The 20174-nt window shown below is 48.0% G+C and overlaps 1 protein-coding gene across 1 annotated transcript in view; it reads left to right on the top strand.

Annotated features, from left to right (window-relative positions):
• LOC142291331 (zinc finger CCCH domain-containing protein 11A-like) overlaps positions 1 to 20174 on the top strand; it is a 183930-nt gene that overhangs the window by 6896 nt on the left and 156860 nt on the right. The gene's annotated exons all lie outside the window — the stretch shown is intronic.

Genomic DNA, 20174 nt, shown 5'->3' on the forward strand with positions numbered 1-20174 from the left:
ACCTTTTCTGCCCGACTGGACACCTGCAGCTTTTGCTTCAAATCTGCCAAAAGGTGATTGTAATCCAAACACATTTTGCACTGTGCTGTTTTTGTTTGCTCAATGTCTTTCGGCTCAAGCCCTCCAATTGAAGCAATCTTGCTAGAAAATGCATTTTGTACCTGGCTTATCTTTCTCCTTGCATATCCAAGTGAATCTCGCTGGCTTAGGGTACTTTCACACTTGCGTTATTTTCCTTCCGTTACAATCCGCCCTTTTGGGAAACAGCGGAATCCGTTAACGGATTCCGCTGTTTCCCATAGACTTGTATGGTTGACGGATTGTACCAAAAGGAGCTGCGTTGCTTCCGCTGGGCGACGCTCCGTTGCTTCCGCCCAGCGGGAGGAACGCAGCATGTAACGTTATTTTGAGCAGCGGAATCCTCTGGATTTCACTGCGCATGCTCTTTTTTTTTTTTTTTTTTTCTTTTTTTTTTTTTTAAATCAAACTTTATTTTGGCTCGCGGTGGCCGAACGTTCAGCTGAGCGCCCGGCCGTCGGCAAGCGACAGCGCTCAGCTGAATGACCGGCCACCAGCATGCCCGGCCGCCGGCAAGTCACAGCGCTCAGCTGAGCGCCCGCCCGCCGGCATGCCCGGGCGCCGGCAAGTGACAGCGATCAGCTGATCACCCGGCGGCCGGTTGCAGGGAGCGATCAGCTGATCACCCGGCGGCCGGGAGCGATCAGCTGATCACCCGGCAGCCGGCTGCAGGGAGCGATCAGCTGATCACCCGGCGGCCGGCTGCAGGGAGCGATCAGCTGATCACCCGGCGGCCGGCTGCAGGGAGCGATCAGCTGATCACCCGGCGGCCGGCTGCAGGGAGCGATCAGCTGATCACCCGGCGGCCGGGAGCGATCAGCTGATCACCCGGCGGCCGGGAGCGATCAGCTGATCACCCGGCGGCCGGGAGCGATCAGCTGATCACCCGGCGGCCGGGAGCGATCAGCTGATCACCCGGCGGCCGGGAGCGATCAGCTGATCACCCGGCGGCCGGGAGCGATCAGCTGATCACCCGGCGGCCGGGAGCGATCAGCTGATCACCCGGCGGCCGGGAGCGATCAGCTGATCACCCGGCAGCCGGCTGCAGGGAGCGATCAGCTGATCACCCGGCAGCCGGGAGCGATCAGCTGATCACCCGGCGGCCGGCTACTGGGAGCAATCAGCTGATCACCCAGCGGCCGGCTGCAGGGAACGATCAGCTGATCGTTCACTATAGTCTGCCGCTGGTAAAACCGGGAAAAAAAAAAAAAAAAAATCAAAACGAATTGCGTTGTTTTGCAGCATCCGTTGCATCCGTTGTGTCACTATATGCAACACATCCGTTGCATCCGTTACACAACGCAATGCAACGGATACCGTTCAACGCAAGTGTGAAAGTAGCCTTACCCGTGGATATTTCAGAGGAGAGATGCCAATGGATGTTAAGCTTGAATTTAGACTTTCAGGAGAACATTCCATTCCATCTGGATCTGATTCAGAGGAAACTGGATCAGCTGATTTTTTTTTTCTTTTAGCAAATTCTTTTCGACATGATACACACATCTTCTGGCCAGGCTTCACATCATTCTTTGTGAATTCGTTCAACTGGTCAGCTGCTAACAAATTGATAGCTCGCAAATTCTTTTTGGTGTTATGACCTTTCTTCTCAAAAGGATTGCAACACGATTTTTGCAAATGCTCATATTTGGTCAAGAATGAAGCTTCATGGTGTAAACAGATTTGTGAATGTTCGTCAAAATTTAGTCCCACTCGTCGACGCAGCAATTTCTGTTCATCCAATCCAAAGCTTGTAAACAATTTCAACTCATCCTTGCTATGGGTGAATGTCTTAAGGTGGCACTTTGAATTGTTCGCAAGGCCGATAGAGCACTGGGCCGATTCGTCATCAATTTCATTCTCCATCACTAAAAAATAAATAATATATGCATTAAAATGTAACAATAGTCAATAGGTTTATAGGTTTTTGATTATAATAGACATTGCTAGCAACAATACAACTCTGTAACGTGATAAGAATCTGAAAATCAAACACAAAATCAATGCATTACGTGCATACATAACACCATGTTCAGTGGCATTTTTCTTTTCTTAAATGGAGAGAGTCCAAAAAAAAACCCAATGATCCTTGTAGAGAAAAATGTGCTCTTTCAAATGATAACAGAATTAATATATTTTAGGGGTACCCTTTTTGGGAAATTTGACCTAAAAATAGGTAAAATTCTTTTTTTTTTAAGTTTTTCATCATATGTGGGTGTGAATATTTCCACAAATACATATGCTTTGACCGTGATATTGCAGCAATGCAAAGTCATGAAGATGTTTGTTGTACAGGGTGAAGCACCAGTTCCTATTGGTTTTTGGTCTTGAGTTATATAAGGGCAAAGTTTGGCATAAATTTTATGCGACGCGTTTTGCAAGCTGCTTTGACACAAAATTGCGGCCGAAATATTGTTTTGTCATAGCCGGTAATAATTTTATCGCGTTTAGCAGCAATAGTTGAGCTAGTATGCCAAATTTCAGCATCATAGCCAGTATAGAACTCTAATGGCTATGTGCCAAAGTTTGCAAAATCCTCTTAGCTGAAGCCGCAGGCTTGGGGGGGGGGGGGCCTCCAGTGAAAGGTCAACAGTGCCCAATATATTTGAGATCTGGCCCTAAAAATTTACAGAGCCTCTTTTCAAACATACATGTACATCCTTATAAATTTTCAGCAAAATCGGAGAACGTCGAGTGGGGACCACTGGTCCACTTGACACGGAATGACCCATCCATTACTAAGGGTACCGTCTCACTAAACGACGTACCAGCGATTCCGACCACGATATGACCTGGTCAGGATCGCTGGTGCGTCGCTACATGGTCGCTGGTGAGCTGTCAATCAGGCAGATCTCACCAGTGACCAGCCAGCAGCGAGTCGTGGAAACGATGCTGAGCTTGGTAACCAAGGTAAATATCGGGTAACTAAGCAAAATGCTTTGCTTGGTTACCCGATATTTACCCTGGTTACCAGCGCGCACTGCTTGGCGCTGGCTCTTTGCACTCGTAGCCAGGGTACACATCAGGTTACTAAGCAAAGTGCTTCGCTTAGTTACCCGATGCGTATTCTGGCTACGTGTGCAGGGAGCCAGCACAAGCAGCCTGAGAGCTGCGTACGCTAGTAACAAAGGTAAATATCGGGTAACCAAGCAAAGTGGTTCGCTTGGTTTTCCGATGTGTACCTTGGTTACCAGCATCCGCAGCTTCCAGACGCCGGCTCCCTGCACATTCACATCGTTGCTCTGTCGCTGTCAAACACAGCGATGTGTGCTTCACAGCAGGAGAGCAACGAGCAAAAAATTAACTAGCACTGTGTGTAACGAGCAGCAATTTCACAGCAGGGGCCAGATCGCTGCTCAGTGTCACACACAGCGAGATCACTAATGAGGTCACTGGTGCGTCACCAAAACCTGTGACTCAGCAGCGATCTCGCTATGTGAGAAGTACCCCTAAGGGTTCCGTTACACATAGCGACGTACCAGCGATCCGACTGGCAGGGATCGCTGGAATGTCGTTACATGGTCGCTGTTGAGCTGTCAATCAGGCAGATCTCCCCAGCCATCAGTCACTAGCGACCTGTGTAACGACTGCTCCCTGCACACTCAGAACCAGCGCTCGTTGGTCTCCCGCCGTCAAACACGCTGATGCGTGCTGCACAGCCAGGAGAAAAACAAGCAAAAATGGTCCTGATCATTTTGTCACGATCAACGACCTTGGAGCAGGGGCCCGCTTGCTGCTGCTTGTCACATCAGCGACCTCGCTGGCGATGTCGCTGATATGTCACAAAACCTGTGATGTTTCAGCGATCTCTCTGTGTGACGGGGGCTTAAGACTGTGATACAACTTGGGCAAAATTGCATAATGTTACATGTTGATTTGGGTGACCTGTACCATATAGATGGTGTCAGCTAAATCCTATTGTAATGGAGGAAGCTGCCATTCTCTTGATCAGGACAATAAGAGTCCTCTAATCCTGCGCTCCACCAGCTCATTACGCTGCAGTTGGTCCTGTGAATGTGAAATGCTGGAAGGGAGTGGCAACAACTTGCATGTCCACCTTCCAACAGCCCAGCATAACCGAGGTCTAGAACAACCAGATCAATCAATGTGTCCTTTCGATTATGCATTGGCCAATGATGTCAACCACACGTTTATATAATATAGATATATATATATATAATGGATGCGCACTGCGCATGAACTGGAGTCTGTAGCACTTCCGGCCATGCGCACTATACCTCACTGAAGCCAGGAAGGCTACAACTGGCATCCGTTTAATGCGCAAGATCAGAAGTCCTGGGAGCTCCTGATCATGCACATCCATCCTCCGCTGGCGGTCATCAAGACTGAGGTATGTGCGGCATAGCTTCGCATTCATTAGCATGTTAGTACACCCACAGAGGCGTGGTGTAACATGCTAAGGGGGCTGAGTAGCCAAGGGAAGTAATGCTCTTGTGACTAGTCCCTGCGCTCATTAGCATATAATAAACAATCTTTAGAAATACTTTTTCTAAAGATCCCTTTATCTATGCTAGTGTATACAGGGACGGTAGGCAGGGTTTAGCAATATAGACCCAGAACTGCTCATGGTTCGTAGTCGACTGGTTTATGATAAAAAAAAAAAAGTCTAGCATTTGTAAAATTTGCTTATGAACCCAATTCGTAAGGGGAGTTGAATCATTTGGATTGCAACTGTATTTAGGCTTAGGCTGGGTTCACACATAGCGACAGCGGCGTCACCATTTTCTGTGACGCAACAGCGACCTTGTATGTCGCTGTTATGATCGCTGCTTAGCTGTCAAACACAGCGACGCAGCAGCGATCATAACGTCGCTACATGAGCAGAGAGCCGCGCACACTGCTTAGCGCTGGCTCCTTGCTCTCCTAGCTACAGTACATATCGGGTTAATTAACCCGATGTGTACTGCAGCTACATGTGCAGAGAGCAGGGAGCCGGCACTGGCAGCGTGAGAGCGGCGGAGGCTGGTAACGAAGGTAAATATCGGGTAACCACCTTGGTTACCCGATGTTTACCCTGGTTACAGCTTACCGCAGCTGCCGGCTCCTGCTCCCTGCTCGCTTCATTTCGTCGCTCTCTCGCTGTCACACACAGTGATGTGTGCGTCACAGCGGGAGAGCAACAATAAAAAAAAAACGAACCAGGGCAGTGTGTAACGAGCAGCGATCTCACAGCAGGGGCCAGATCGCTGCTCAGTGTCACACACAGCGAGATCGCTAATGAGGTCACTGCTGCGTCACCAAAACCGTGACTCAGCAGCGATCTCAGCAGCGATCTCGCTGTGTGTGAAGCACCCCTTATGAAAGAGGATAGCTGTAGTAATCAACCCCCTTAAAGATTCCCTATCACTTGCCTTGAAGGGAATCTGTCGGAAGGATCAACCCTTCTAAGCTGTCTATATGGGCATGTAGGTCTTAGGAAGCTGAATAAAATGATACATTCATTGATATCTGCGATCCAATGTCTTATTCCAGATAAATCCACTTTTGTCTTGCTTAAGGCTACTTTCACAATTCCGTCTTTTTCCATCAGTCAAAATCAGTTTTGTGAGTGAGACGGATCAATCACAGATAGTGGGAAAACTGATGCGATGGATGGTGTGAAAAACGGATCTGTTGTACCAATTTTTTTTTTTTTTTTTACCTGCCAAAGGTTGTTTGCCATTGAAAACCTATATGACGCTCAGGAGGAGAGAGAGATTAATTTTACAGTCGATCTGGGCATGCCTAGAGTAAAATAACGGATCCGTCGCCTGATTCCGTCATTTCAGGAATGACTGATTCCTGCGCCCACAGGCTGTCATTATAACTAACGACGGATCTGTCGCTGTCCGTTTTTTCGACTCACAGAAAAAAATGTTACATTCAGCGTTGCTTCCGCCCGATGGTCAGTCATTCCACGACTGATTCATCGCGGGACAGATGCAACGCAAGCCCATCAGTCGCAATCCGTTATTAATAGAAGTCTATGGGGAAAAAAATGAATCCTGCTAATTATTTTGCAGGATACCGTATTTTCTCAAGACGATGGCTTGCAACTGAAGGAAAAAGACGAAGTGTGAAAGCAGCCTAAGGCTACTTTCACACATCAGTTTTCTGCATTCAGGCACAATCCATTTTTTTCCTGATCCAACGGGATCCGACAAAAAATGTAAAAACCATATCCACCGGATCCGTTTTTTTAACGGATCCGTTATGCTGGATGCGTAAAAAAACGGATCCGTTTTGCATCCGTTTTTGCATCCGTTTTGTCCGGGTTTTTTTTTTTTTGCTGGATCCGTTTTTTCAAAACATTGGAGCATGCTCAGTTTACAAAAATGGATCCGGCAGCCGCATCCGTTTTTTGCCGCATTACGCCGTATCCGGAGTCCATAGGCTTCCATTGTAAAACACGCCGGCGCGATGCGTTTTTTTTTGCCGGACAAAAAAAGTTACAAGATACGTTGCCGCCGACCGCCGCTTTAATTAATCTTGCCACATCCGGAAAAAAACTGATGCAACGCAAAGCCATCCGGCACAATCCGGTAACAATGCAAATCTATGGGGATAAAATGGATGCGGTACCGGATCCGTTTTACCCGTTTTTTTCCGGATTGTGCCTGATGGAAAAAACCTGATGTGTGAAAGTAGCCCTAATGAGATGTTCCAGGCTATGGGCCAGACACTGATTTCCTTGCGCTCAGTGTTTGGCCCATTGTAAAATATAAGAAAAACATGTATTGCTTTGGAATAAGACATCAGATTGCAGATATCGGCGTATTGTTTTAATCAGCTTCCTATAACCTACATGCCCATATAGACGGCTTGGGGGGGGGGGTGCATCCTACTGCCATATACCAGCATCCTACTGCTGTGTACCGGCATTCCAGCTGCTGTGTACCGGCATTCCAGCTGCTGTGTACCGGCATCCTGGTATATGGCCTATATTCTGTGGCACATAAAAAAAATAAACGTTTATACTCACCTTACCTCACTCCAGCAGCATCGCTCGTCTTACTGTCTGTATCAGCGCCGCTGGAGTGTGGAGCAGTAACCGGTCAATGCAGCATCGCAATGTCCTCCTGTCTGCTGTCCGCTGATGTGTGTGGAGCCGTGTGCACAGGGATGACGTCATCGCTGTGCGCACCGCTAGTCTCCACACACATCAGCGGCCGGCAGACAGGAGGACGTTGCGATGCTGTAGGGAAGTGACCGGTGAGTATACAGTACTTATTCACTGCCCCCCGCGATGATGATGATGACGACGACACCACACATGATCACTCACTCCAGGCTGTAGTTGCCAGGGTGATCACGCGGCCCGGCTGCTAATGATGCACGCATCATCCAACCCATCATCCCGCCCACCTGTCAGCGCCGGCTTCAGCGCTGAGAGATGATGGGCGGGAAGATGCATGCATATGAAATAAGCGGGCCCACGTGGTCACGGCAGGCGCTGCTACAGCCTGCTTGTGCAGCCGATGACCCGCGCCACCGCAGCACACTCATTCCCCGCAGCCATGCCCTACATTCAGACTTTAAGATGCACCCCCCACTTTCCCACAATATTTTGGGGGGGGGGGGGGGGGAGTGCGTCTTATAGTCCGAAAAATACGGTAAATGCTGCTGTTCTCCTGTTTCTGCTATTATTTTGGGGGTTTTTCGGTTGTTTTTTTTTTTTCTTTTTCTGCCTCTCCGTTCCTGAGATTTTAACACCCCCCCCTCTTCATTGTATGTATATCTAATGTTGTAAGCCAAAAGCCCATGATCCTCAATTAACGTACAGAAGAGTTGGGCCCACTTAACTAACTAAAGTCTAGACTTGCATGCTAGGAAGATTGGGCCACATTTCAGGCGCAGAGGCGCGCGGGAATAAATAAAAAATATAATGCCAGATTACGTAAAACTAGTATTTAGACTAGGTAAAAAAAGCTAAATATATGGCTTAATGGCCACAACATGTTGTGACGCATCAGAGTAAGACCTTGATCACATGTCACTATTTCATCAAAACAAATGGATCAAAACACAGGACAGGAGTGAATCTTTCAGTGAGGACTCGCACCATTGTATTGGACAATTGCAATCTGATTTTGTTTTTTTTGTTTTTTTTAATCTGATAGTACGTTGACCAATTTAATGTGGCAGTGCTAATCAACATTTTTGTGGTATGCTGTTATTTGATACGTCAGAAGGATGAGACTCGTGTATGGAAGTCTATGGGTGCATGGAAAACATCTGATTGCACTCAGATGACATCCAAGTGCAGTGTGTTTTCTCCAGACTTGCACAATGGAGAAGATGGTGAGATTTTTGTTTCCAAGACCCTAGTTCTCATTTTTCAGGATCTGGGGCTCAGTGACTGTTTTTTATTTTGCGTCTTGAGCTGGTGTTTTTAACATCTTCACAACCCATGACGGACTGGGTACATCATGGATCGTGTGAAGTTAATCCCCACAGCCTGTCGTGGGCAGTCCACGGCGATCCGCACACATGTCAGGTAATTTCAACAGCTGACATGTGTGCCTGCCAGGCGTGAGTGGAATCGCTATTCACCCGCGCCTATTAATCCCTTACATCTCGCTGTCAATATCTGGCAGCGAGATGTAACAGAGCGCCGTGGTAAGCATTAACTTACCCAGCGCCATCGGAAGTCATGTGACGTGATCACGTGACTTTCGGTGGTTGCCATGGTAGCACAGGATCATGTGATGACTCCTGTAGCTATCATGAGTCACTTTATCTCACTGCCGGCAGACTGCTGTGTGTGAGAATAAAGCAGCTTTTCTCCAGATCTCAGCTGTGATCTGGAGAAATGGAAGAGTGATCAGACAGCTGATTCTTATAGCCCCTAGGGGTGCTAGTAAAATAAAAAAAAAAGTTATAAAAAAACCTAAAAGTTCAAATCACCCCCCATTTGGCCCATAGAAAATTAAATTGTTAAAAAAATACACATTTGGTATTGCCACGTTCAGAAACGCCCGATCTATCAAAATATAAAAACAATTAATCTGATCGGTAAACTGCGTAGCTGCAAAAAAATTCCAAACGCCAAAATTACTTTTCTTTGGTCGCCACAAATTTTGCACAAAATGCAATAACAGGAGATCAGAACGTAGCATCTGTACAAAAATGGTACCGTTAAAAACGTCGGCTCGAGGCGCACAAAATAAGCAGTCACTGAGCCATAGATCCCAAAAAATAAAAACATTACGGGTTTTGGAAAATGGGGCAGAAAGTCCGCCACTTCTTTTAGACAAACTTGTGAATTTTTTTTAACTCCTTAGATAAAAGTAAACCTATACATGTTTGGTGTCTACAAACTTGTACTATATGAAGTGAAAGCTGTGCACCAAATTCAGAAAAATATGAACAAGCATAACTGCTTTAGGCTCTGTGCGCGTTTACCGGTTTTTGCTGCGGATTTGCTGCATGTTTCGCTGCAGAAAATGTTCATAACATCTCTGCAGTGAATCACCAGCAAAACCTATGGAAAAAAAAAATGCTGTGCGCACTATGCGGAATTTGACAGCTGCATGTTTTTCTGCGGGATTCCCGCAGCAAAAACAATTGCATGTCACTTCTTTTTCGCACATCGCTGCGGGATTTCACTCCATTGACTGCCATGTAATCGTGAAATCCCGCAGGGAATAACGCAGGAAGCAAATTCTGTGCGGTTCATTGCGTTTTCCTGCGTTATTCCCTCCGGTATTTCGCGGTTTACCTGCGGTAATGTACATCGCTTGCCTGCGGTTTGCAGGAAAGTGATGTCATTATGACAGGAAGAGGAAGCGGAGCAGGGAGTAAAAACACACACACACACACACACACACACACTACACACTACACACAATACACATAGAAAGTGAACGGAAATATAGAAAAAAAACCATGTGGGCTCCGCCGTATTATTACCTTCCGGTCGAGGTAAACGCACAGCGGCGGCCCGGTATTCTCAGGCTGGGGAGGGAGAGGGGCAGGGTTAATGTCCCCCGCCTCCCTCCCACCTCCCGCAGTCGAGAATATCAGCCGCAGCTGTCCCGGTACTGTCGCATGCATTATGCGGTAGTACCGGAGTGTCCGCGGCTCTTCTTGTTGCCGTGATGCAGTGGCAATCAAGGTAATGTAAGGAGTTAATGGCGGCGGATCACCGCCATTAACTCCAAGCTTTATCATGGCAGCGTCTATGTGACAGCTGACATGATCAACCCGTAAGTAAAGTGAAAAAACACACACACCGAAAAATCCTTTATTTTAAATAAAACACAAATAAGCCTCGTTCACCCGTATATTAACCCCTCCCGAAACAAACCTCTGAATTAATCCACGTCCTGCGATGCTTGTATCCAGCCGCGACTGACACACAGCTGAATGCAGGCTCGCAGCGAGTCAGCAGAGGTAACCACAGGTCATTTCCCACGGCCGGTAATGTGAACTCACTGCCGACCGTGAGAAATGCAGCGTGTGCTCAAAGGGACTCTCTGTCTATTCTATCTCAGAATGAAATTACTTTTTTTTTTCTTCTTCAATGTGCTTTATTGCATTGAATGCAATAAAGCACATGTACCAACCCACACACGGCAAAACCACAGCAAAACTGCAGCAAACCGCATGCGGTTTTCGGGTGCGGTTTGCCGCGTTTTTTTACCGCGGGTGCAGTAATCTTTCAATGCCTGCGGAATTTTTTTGAGAAAATTCCATTTTCCAGTGCGCACATAGCCTTATAATACATAAAGAATGAAAAATACAATTAGCCATATGAAAAATTTAAATGTGACATTGCATAACTGCTGAGGATTATTTGAAGAAAAAAAAAAAGAGATTTAGCTAATGTATTGATCAATTCATTACTGCCCCATAACCACTTCACAGTAATCTCTTATTTATGGGGTCCCTAACCAAATGTTACCTCTGTGCGGCTAAAACCTGCTTGTGTGTATGGGTCTGTAACCAAAAGTTACCTCTATGTGAGGTTGAAACCTGCTTCATTCATTACTGCCCTTTAGCCATGTTTATTCAATTTCCTATATAGCCAGGTCTCTGGCTTCCCATACACAAGCAGGTTTTAACCGCATATAGAGGTAACATTTGGTTAGGTACCCCATAAATAAGAGATTACCGTGAAGTTGGGCAGTAATGAATAGATCAATACATTAGCTAAATATCTTTTTTCAAATAATCCTCAGCAGTTATACAATGTCACATTTGAATTTTTTTAATTTTTCATGTGGCTTATTGTATTTTTCATTCCTTATGTATTGTAAAGCAGTTATGCTTGTTCATATTTCTGTGAATTTGGTGTTCAGCTTTCACTTCATATAGATTGTGTATATTTTGGCTAGCAACCTGTTCACATTTACAATGGTGTTCCAGCAGTCTTTTTGATTCTTATACAAACTTGTACTGACCTGAGACCTGGCACATCAGTTTTTCCATCTCGTGATCACAGTGAATAAAATATCCCAAAAACTATTGTGCGATCACACTTTTTTTGTAGTTTTTCCACACATGAAATTTTTTTGGCTGTTTTCCAGTACACTATATGGTAAAACTTATGGTTTAATTCAAAAGTAAAACACGTCCCGCAAAAAGCAAGCCCTCACATGGCAAGATTAACGGAAAAATAAAAAAGTTACGGCTTTAGGAAGAAGGGGAGCAAAAAAAAGTGGAAAATCGCACGGGGGTGAAAGGATTAATTACACCATTTTTGCGTAGATGCACTGTTCTGATTGTGGCTAATCAAATGTGTATATATTTTTTTTTTCAGTGGGTCAAAAGGGGGGTGATTTGAATTCTTAGGGTTTTTTATTTTATAATTTTTTTTTTTAATTTATATTATTGATTGAACTAGTTTTCCTAGTGGACTTTGACTCCACAGTCCAATCACTTCTCCTGATCAGAGTGGTGCAGCAGCATCGCTCTGATCAGGAGAAATGCTCAGCCCCTGTGAGTGCTGGCGCTCTGTTGGCTCTAACTGGGAAGTGAGTCATGACAGCGTGATCTAAGCAGTTATCAGGTACCGGAAGATCGGAAATCCACCGCTCCTGTGTGCCACATGTCTGCTGATCAGATCAGCAGATCTGCGGGGAATTCCACAGGCCTGCCGTCAGAGCCCGCGGTAGCTGGAGGGATGCGACCAAGGAGTACCAGTTCGTCCTTTGTCCTTAAGGGGTTAAACACATCTGTGAAAAAATGTTATTAGTATGTGATCTGTGTATCTGTTTTTACCATCAGTGTCTTTATCAATGATTTTCACAGATAAATTACAAAGCATCTTCTATCTTTCTCAACTTTCCTTACGGACCGCACACAGATGCCACCCATGTGCTGTACGTGTTTTTCATGGACCTATATCCTTCTATTGGCCCTTTTTTTCCGTGATACCGGGAGGGGAGTGGACATGTGAAAAGTACCATAGCTTATAATGGGTACTTGTAGCTGTTAGAAAACGGGTGCAACACAGAATGAGGCCTAAAATATTGAGCAGCTTCCAAGTAGAAGCCGTGTGAAGAATGGTCAGGTCACTTCTTTTAACCACTTCGTATTCTATGAAATTGAAGCAGATGAAGAAGTTAGACAGAGTAAACATGAACAACAGCAAGTTGTACATTGCATGTGTTCACTCTTGTTAACCTTTACTTAGTGCTTTTTCAGACGTGTTCTAGAATACTGACGAAAATGCGATGTGTAAAATATGCCTACTTGAAGATTAGGCTGGTTTCACACTTGCGTTGAACGGCATCCATTGCGTTGTGTGACGGATGCAACGGATGTGTTGCATATAGTAGCACAACGGATGCAACGGATCGTACAAAACAACGGAATCAGCTTTCCTTTCTCGCCTTTTCATTGGGGGACACAGACCGTGGGGGACACAGACCGTGGGTTATATGTTGTCTCCAGGGGAGGCTTGACACTAGATTTAAAAAAAGAGTTAGCTCCTCCTCCCACAGCATATAACCCCAGCTAGGCGGGAACTAGCTCAGTTCTTTTTAGTGTCAGCAGGGAGGCTGACATGTCTCGACTGAGCTCCACCAGAGGTGCCTCAGGCCAGCTTATTTTCACTTTTTATTTTGTTTTTCTTTTCTTATTCATTCTATTTTTGATAGGGGCAATACCAAGGTGCCTTTCCACCCCCGTTCCCCCCGTGTACGGGCAGAGGAAACCTGGCGTGCGTCACTCTTCCCTCGCGCCCAAGTGGTCGGGTCTGCGTACCCCTCCAGGCTCCCTGGAAGCACCTCACAGAGGTAGCTCCAGAGGGCTAAGCAGAGCCGAGCACCTGCTAGCCTTGAGCCGAAGATGCATCCCCGAGATCCCCGCATCCCAGGACCGACGTGTCTTCAGACGGAGCAAGAGCAGGTAGGGAGACGACGAGTCAGTCCCCTGCATCCAGACCGCCGCCTGAGAAGGCGCCGGTGGGGCGATGCAGGCCGTGATCCCGGGGAAGCATCATTAATTTAGCTCCCGGCGTCGGCCTGCATGTTTAGCAACGCCCCCTCTCACTGCTCTAGAAGCCGCTCCCTGTAGTGGGCCGTCTCTCCCCTCCATGCTGCCAGAGAATACTGGACGCCATTAAACGTGGGGAGCAGACAGGGTGAGATCGCCTCCTTGGCTATGCAACTCTGCAGCACTATATACCGCTCTGTTCAGTGGTATATCGCTTTCTTTCTAGCGGTGTGTGCCTGCTGGCTGGCGGTGTATATCAGCTTTCAGCGGTATATACTGACTGTGCCTGCAGGTATATACTGACTGTTTGGCAGTGTGTGCCACTTTTACTATTGGTATATACCAGCTCTGTATAGCAGTCCCTTTCTAATACTGCTAGTAGCTCCTCACCCACAGTAGTGTAATACTGCTAAAGGCTCACAGTATAATTATACGTTTGTTGCTGACATGCGTAAAAACCGCAAGGGTGATAAAGCTTCCCAGGCATCCTCTATGGACCTGTACTATGCTTGCACCACCTGTGGAAGCTCGTTTCCCAATGGGCGAAGCTATCCACTCTGCCGAGGCTGCGATGCCCCTACTACAATGTCACAACAGGCGTTGCCGGAACAGGGGGTCGTGCAATCTGTGGGTTCGGCCCCAGCCGCCATTCAGGCAGCACCCCCGTCTGATGAGGCCATCCCTGCATGGGCTCTTCTGATGTCTAAAAGGTTAGATGACCTGGCCGCTCAGATATCTCAGCCTTCCACAGGCTCAGCTCCCTCAGAGGAGCCCGCCTTCGTCTGGTGTATCATCCCCAGTACGTAAAAAGGCTGTCTCCAAAAGGCGCCATTGCGACCGCTCCGCCTCATCTGACTCACACGATGGTCAGTCTGACTCAGACTCCATGACCTTTAGTAGTCACGATTCCCGAGACTCTGACTCTGATTCAGATGTCCCTTCTGAGTCTAGGCATATGGTAGACACTCTGATAGCCGCTGTCAATCACTCTGTCGATTTCTGATCAGCCCTCGGACCCGACTTCTCAGTCTGCAATCAAGCGAGCCAAGAAGCCTCCTAAGTCCTTTGCCCAGGATCCGATTTTTCATCAAATCGTATCCAAACGGTGGGATCACCCTGATAGGAGGTTTAATAAAAAATCCTCCTCTTCATTCGCTTATCCCTTTCCCCCGGAAATGGTTAAGCCCTGGTCGGTACCCCCCGTTGTGGATCTGCCAGTATCCAGACTGGCTAAACACACGGTTATGTCTGTTTCAGAGAACGCGTCTCTTAAGGACTCGTCTGACCGCGCAGTTGAGGCTGCGGTCAAATCTATTTTTCAGGCTTCGGGCTCCTCTCTACGCCCCCTGTTTGCCATGACATGGGTGGCAAGAGCTATATGAGTGTGTGGAGTAGGAACCTGCGCAAGTTGCTTCGCCCTTGCAATATTCCTCCGGAGGCTCTTGAGATTCTTGATTTGTTCTCTCTCGCCTCTAATTATCTTCTTCACGGCTCTCTAGATGCAGCCAGCTGGTCAGCCCTAACGGCAGCCAATGCTGTCTTCGCCCGCAGGGTTCTGTGGCTAAAGATCTGGAATGCGGACAATGCCTCCAAGAAGTCCCTGTCCACACTTCCCTTCCAGGGTCTTCGTCTATTTGGTGAATCCCTGGACAAGCTCATATCTGAGGCGACGGGTGGTAAAAGTACCATTCTACCACAAAAGCGGCCTGTAGCCAGAAATTTTCAAAAACTCTTCCTGGCACAGGCAGTCCTTTCGGCCTGCTCCCCAAAAGCCATCGGCCCAAGCACCGTCCCAACGCTCAGATCGAGGATCCGGTCCCTCAAGGGGCTCTTCTTGGCGTTCCCACTCCAAGCAGCCTAAATCCAAAGGATCTCGCTCTGTACAGGCCCCCTCAGCATGACGCCAGGTATCCCGCAGATCCGACTCCTGTGGGAGGGCGGCTTCTGTTTTTACGGGATATCTGGCTAGAACACACTCACGATGCCTGGGTTCGAGAAATCGTCACCTCGGGTTACAAGATCGATTTCCATTCCCTGCCGGCCACCAGGTTTCTGCGTTCTCGTTTCCCAAAGTCCAAGACCCAAAACCAGGCCTTAATTCAGGCCATAGCTTCTTTACAAAAAGCAAACGTTATCATTCCAGTGCCCCTGGAACAGCGCGGCAAAGGTTTCTATTCAAACCTTTTTGTCGTCCCCAAAAAAGATGCGCTCTGTCCGCCCTATCTTGGACCTCAAACGGCTGAACAAATTCGTACGGATTCGAACTTTCCGAATGGAATCATTGAGAGCAGTACTAGCCGCCATGGAACCTGGAGAATTCCTAGCTTCCATAGACATTCAAGATGCTTATTTACACATTCCCATATATGTCTCTCATCAACGGTTCCTTCGCTTTGCCGTAGGACACCGTCATTTCCAATTCAGGGCCCTTCCCTTTGGACTGGCTACTGCGCCTCGAGTCTTCACAAAGGTCATGGCGGCCGTCATGTCCATTTTACACCCCAGAGGCATCCTGGTCGTTCCCTATTTGGACGACCTTCTTGTCAAAGGGCGCTCTCCTCACGTTTGCTCAGAAAGCGTGCAGATTTGCCTAGACACCCTGTCAAGGCTAGGGTGGCTTGTCAACTTCAACAAGTCATCCCTCATTCCTCATCAGCGCATCACCTTCCTAGGTATGCTGATAGACACGGCTCAGTCCCGGGTTTTCCTTCCAGAGGACAAGAGGGCTTCCCTGATTCGGGCTGCCCAATCCCTCCTCTCTCGCCGTCACACATCCCTTCGGAACGGAATGAGAGTGTTAGGCAAAATGGTGGCGGTCATAGAAGCCGTGTCCTTTGCCCAATTCCATCTGCGCCCTCTACAACTGGATCTTCTATCCTCCTGGGACAAGAATCCAGCTTCCCTGGACCGGTCAGTCCACTTGTCTCGGTCTGCGCTCAGCTCCCTCATCTGGTGGACTCAAGTCTCATCCCTATCTCAAGGGAAGTCCTTCCGCCCGGTCCACTGGCAGGTTGTCACAACGGATGCCAGCCTGATAGGCTGGGTGTCGGTGTTTCTCCACCACACTGTTCAGGGACGCTGGTCTCTTTCCGAGCGCTCTCTGCACATCAATGTTCTGGAGATCAGAGCCATATTTCTGGCCCTTCAGAATCTTCATCCCTTATTACTGGGCCTCCCTGTTCGGATCCAGTCAGACAATGCCACGGCCGTAGCTTACATCAACCGTCAGGGAGGAACTCGCAGCAAGGCAGCGATGAAGGAGGTATCCAAGATTCTTCGTTGGGCAGAGAAGCACATCCCCATCATCTCAGCTGTCCATATCCCAGGGGTAGACAACTGGGCCGCAAACTTTCTCAGCAGGCAAGGTCTAGCGGCATGAGAATGGTCCCTCCACGACGAAGTGTTCCATCAGATCACTCTTTGTTGGGGGCTCCCGGATGTGGACCTCATGGCATCTCGAATGAATGCCAAGATACGTCCCTTCATATCGCAGTCGAGAGACCCGCTAGCGCTAGGCTCCGACGCTCTAGTCTTTCCATGGTCGCAGTTCCGCCTACCCTACATCTTCCCTCCGTTTCCTCTCATTCCGAGAGTAATCAAGAAAATCAAAGCGGAGGGAATCCCGGTGATCCTCGTGGCTCCGGACTGGCCCAGGAGAGCCTGGTACCCGGAGCTCCTCCAACTTCTCAGCGGCACCCTCTGGCGTCTTCCCGACCGCCCGGATCTTCTGTCACAAGGTCCAATATTCCACCAGAATACAGCACAGCTGCATTTGACGGCGTGGCGCTTGAATCCCTGATTCTAGCCAGATCGGGGTTTTCGTCCAGGGTAGTTCATACCATGCTTAATGCTCGGAAGCCTTCCTCCGCCAGCATTTACCACAGGGCCTGGAAGACCTATCTTTCCTGGTGTGACCGTCATGGTCGGTCACCCCTGACCTTTTCAATCCCTAATGTTCTTGCCTTTCTGCAAGACGGTCTGGACTCGGGTCTTGCTCTCAGTACCCTTAAAGGACAAGTTTCTGCCTTGTCGATTTTTTTTTTTTTTTTTTTTTTTTTTTTTCCCAGAACCAGCTGGCTTCTCGCCCTCAGGTCCGTACCTTTCTTCAAGGGGTAGCGCATTTGGTCCCTCCTTATCGCCACCCCTTAGATCCCTGGGATCTGAATCTGGTTCTAGGAGTTCTTCAACTTCCTCCCTTCGAACCTCTGAAAGAAATCTCTCTTCAACGATTATCTTGGAAAGTTGCCTTTTTAGTCGCTATCACCTCTATCAGGCGAGTGTCCGAACTGGCAGCTCTTTCCTGTCGTTCACCTTACCTGATATTCCATCATGATAAGGTGGTTCTTCGGCCTTCCCCCGCCTTCCTTCCGAAGGTCGTATCCTCTTTCCACCTGAACGAGGACATTGTGTTGCCGTCATTCTGCCCGGCCCCGGTCCACTCCTTTTGAGAAAGCCCTTCACAATCTCGATCTTGTCAGGGCTCTGCGGATCTACACCTCCAGAACAGCGCCGTTGCGCAAGTCCGATGTCCCAGTAGGACACAAGAAGGGCAACCCGGCGTCTAAATCCACGATTTCTCGATGGATCAGGACTGCCATCTGTGAGGCATACAAAGTACGAGGTGCCGTTCCCGCTCAATCTGTGCGGGCCCACTCTACACGAGCAGTGGGTGCCTCCTGGGCTATCCGCCATCAGGCTTCGGCGGCTCAACTTTGCAAGGCCGCTACCTGGTCCAGTGTGCACACATTCACAAAATTCTACAGAGTGCATACGCATGCCTCCGCGGATGCTGCTCTTGGAAGACAAGTCCTTCAGGCAGCAGTGGCCCATTTATAAGTGGCCACTGCTCGGTACTGACAGTGTTTTCATATGAGTTCACTGCCGTTGCAGTTGTTAGTCAGCTCTTAGTCTGACGTTATACACTGTTATTAGTTCAGTTCCCACCCAGGGACTGCTTTGGGACGTCCCACGGTCTGTGTCCCCCAATGAAAAACCGAGAAAGGAAAGGACATTTTTGTGTACTCGCCGTAAAATGTCTTTCTTGGGGCCTTTCATTGGGGGACACAGCTCCCGCCCTTGTGGTTTTGGTTATCCTTTTCCTACTGCTTTTACACCAAACTGAGCTAGTTCCCGCCTAGCTGGGGTTATATGCTGTGGAAGGAGGAGCTAACTCTTTTTTTAAACCTAGTGTCAAGCCTCCCGTGGAGACAACATATAACCCACGGTCTGTGTCCCCCAATGAAAGGCTCCAAGAAAGACATTTTATACGGTGAGTACACAAAAATGTCCTTTTTTTTAGTTTCACCGGCGGCAGACTATTGTGAACGATCTGCTGATCACTCGGCTGCCGGGTGATCAGCTGATCGCTCACAGCAGCCGCTCGCCGCTGAGCGTTCGGCCACCGAGAATGTGTGTGGGTGGAGCCGAGCGGGGCTATGGCGCTGAGGACAGGTGAGTGTGTACGCGTGTGTGTGTACGCCTGCGTGTGTGTATATGCGGAGTGGAGTGCGGGAGGGGGCGGAGCCAAGCGGGGAAGTGTCGGGCTCCCTGCACACGTAGCCAGGGTAAATATCGGGTAACTAAGCAAAGCACTTTGCTTGGTTACCTGATATTTACCTTGGTTACCAGCGTACACCACTTAGCACTGGCTCCTTGCACACGTAGCCAGGGTAAATTTCTGGTAACTAGGCAAAGTTGGTTATCCGATGTGTACCCTGGTTACGGGTGCAGGGAGCCAGAGAGAGCATGCGCAGCGAAATCCTAAGGATTCCGCTGCTCAAAAAAACATTACATGCTGTGTTCCTTCCGCCCAGCGGAAGCAACGCAGGTACTTTTGGCACAATCAGTCATCCATACAAGTCTGTGGGAAGCAGCAGAATCCGTTAACGGATTCCGCTGTTTTCCAAAAGGGCGGATTGTGACGGAAGGAAAAAACGCAAGTGCGAAAGTAGCCTTAGAGGGAGAACTAAAGTAACATTGGAAGCAAAACACTTATATATTCATAAGACAAATCTGTTCACATTTTAAAGGAAACATGTTACTGCAAGAAACGCTATTTGCCTGCAGGTATTTAGGTAATCCGCTGGTACATAGCATTAAAATCCTGTGTAGTCAGTATATTGGTAAGTGCGGTTACAGGAAAAAAATGACTTTTATTCTCCATGCAGCAGCTCGCTTCCAGTCATTGAGGTGGGGCAGGGAGCAGTTCCAGTGAGCGCGGATGTAATCACTCCCCGTTACTTTGATTGCCAGCCAGTTCTGCACACATGCTGCAAGGCAGACTGCCAGTGTGCCGGGAGTAATTATAGCTGCATTCTGTATAGTGAGTGGGGTCTGTAGCAGCTTCAGGGAGAATCAAACTTTTTCTCTCCATCGCTCCAGTAAGCTGAATGCACAGGATATTTGCCTGCAGAATACCCTTATATCTACAAGTGTTTTCCTTGATAGGTTTTGCACAGCCCAGAAAACTGATACAGGAACACAGGCAATGTGCTGATTAACCTTTTGAAACTTTTATTTCATAAAAAGAGTATCCATTAACATGCATGTGAATTCAGTACTTAAAGGGAACCTGTCACCAGATTTGGGGCCTATAAGCTGCGGCCACCACCAGTGGGGTCTTATATACAGCATTCAAGCATGCTGTACATAAGAGC

The sequence above is a fragment of the Anomaloglossus baeobatrachus genome, chromosome 2 (genome assembly GCF_048569485.1).
Source record: "Anomaloglossus baeobatrachus isolate aAnoBae1 chromosome 2, aAnoBae1.hap1, whole genome shotgun sequence".
In the NCBI taxonomy this organism is placed as follows: domain Eukaryota; kingdom Metazoa; phylum Chordata; class Amphibia; order Anura; family Aromobatidae; genus Anomaloglossus; species Anomaloglossus baeobatrachus.